The 1924-nt window shown below is 36.0% G+C and overlaps 1 non-coding gene across 1 annotated transcript; it reads left to right on the top strand.

The window, feature by feature from the left end:
- The first annotated feature begins 1361 nt into the window (after positions 1–1361).
- On the top strand, positions 1362–1524 carry LOC127667168 (U1 spliceosomal RNA). Its single transcript, XR_007973815.1, has one exon. It is a non-coding gene; the product is annotated as a U1 spliceosomal RNA (small nuclear RNA).
- The last annotated feature ends 400 nt before the right edge of the window (positions 1525–1924 follow it).

A 1924-nucleotide genomic window follows, 5' to 3' on the forward strand; every position in this document is an offset into this window, starting at 1 on the left:
CTCTCCCTATCTATTCAATATAGTACTTGAAGTCCTAGCCAGAACAATCAGGCAGCAAAAAGATGTCAAAGAAATACAAATTGGAAAGGAAGAAGTCAAACAATCACTATTTGCAGATGATATGATAGTATACTTAAGCGACCCCAAGACTTCCACCAAAGAACTCCTAAACTGATAAACAACTTCAGAAAAGTGGCTGGATATAAAATTAACTCAAGCAACTCAGTAGCCTTCCTCTACTCAAGGATAAACAAGATGAGAAAGAAATTAGGGAAATGCCACCCTTCACAGTAGTCCCAAATAATATTTCATACCTAGGTGTGACCCTGACAAAGCAAATGAAGGGTCTAAATGACAAGAACTTTAAGCCTCTGAAGAAAGAAATCAAAGAAAGTCTTAGAAGATGGAAAGATCTCCCATGTTCATGGATTGGAAGGAACAATATAGCAAAAATGGCCACCTTGCCAAAAGCAATCTACAAATTCAATGCAATCTCCATCAAAATTCCAAATCAATTCTTCATAGATCTAGAAAGAGCAATTCTCAATTCATCTGGAATAACAAAAAACCCAGGATAGCAAAAACTATTCTCCACAGCAAAAGATATTCTGGGGGAATCACCATCCCTGACCTCAGAGCGATAGTGAATTAAGTGGAAAAAAAAACTGCTTGGTATTTTTATGTAGACAGGCAGGAAAATCAATGGAATAGAATTGAAGACCCAGAAAAGAACCCACACACATATGGTCACTTGATATTTGACAAAGGAGCTAAAAACATCCAGTAGAAAAAAAGAATTCTCAATCTAGGATACTCAAGTGGTTGGAAAACACTTAAGAGAATTGTCCAACAATTCTCTAGTCAATAGGAGAATGCAAATCAAAACTACATTGAAATTTTATCTGATACCTATTAGAAGGGCTAAGAAATCAAGTGACAGGATTCTGTCAAGGTTGTAGAGTAAGGGAACACTCACTCATTGCTAGTGGGAGTACAAATATGTGCAGTCACTGTGGAAATCAGGATGGTGATTCCTCAGGAAGATGGAACTAGGTCTATCTCAAGATACACTTATACGCTCTTGAGCATATACAAATGGACACTTCATTCTACCACAGAGACAATTCAAAATGTGTTCTATTGCTGTTCTATTCATAATACCCAGCAACTGGAAATAACCTCAGATACCCTCAACAGAAGAATGGGCCAAATGAAAAGAAAAGAAAAGAAAAGAAAAGAAAAGAAAAGAAAAGAAAAGAAAAGAAAAAAAAAAGAAAAGAAAGTGATATATTTCCATAATGCTGTATTACACAGCAATTAAAAATGACAAATGAGATTTGTTGGTAAATGTATAAATCATCATACTTACGTGGCAGGGGAGAAATACCATGATCATGAAAGTTGTTTTCTCAGGGCAGGACCTATCTATTGCACTCTGGATGTGCTGACCCCTGTGATTTCCCCAAATGTGGGAAACTTAACTGCATAATTTGTGTTAATAGGGGACTGTGTTTGCTACTTTAAATAAAAAAGTATAAAAATCATCCTCAGTGAGGTAACACACACCCAGAAAAACAAACATTATAGGTATCACTTATAGATGGAAATTAGCAAGCTACAGTACCTTGAACCTCAGAGGTTATATATAGTATAAGGGACTCTGAGTGGGCATAAGGGTGCAGGTTCATCTCCCTAAAAAAGTGAGATAGAACAGATAGTTATGAATGGATAGGAATAAGAGACTGGGATTGGACAATGAAGTGGATATGAAAGGAAAGAAGGGACAAGAAAGGGAATACAATGAGAGACAGTTTATCAAATTAAGGTCCATTTGGGGATAAAATATAAACCTAACTCAATAGAGCTATTACAAAATATAATATATAAAGAAGAACTATGATAGGGGAATGCCAAATGATAGGGG

This window comes from Apodemus sylvaticus, chromosome 16 (genome assembly GCF_947179515.1).
Source record: "Apodemus sylvaticus chromosome 16, mApoSyl1.1, whole genome shotgun sequence".
NCBI classification, from domain to species: Eukaryota; Metazoa; Chordata; class Mammalia; order Rodentia; family Muridae; genus Apodemus; species Apodemus sylvaticus.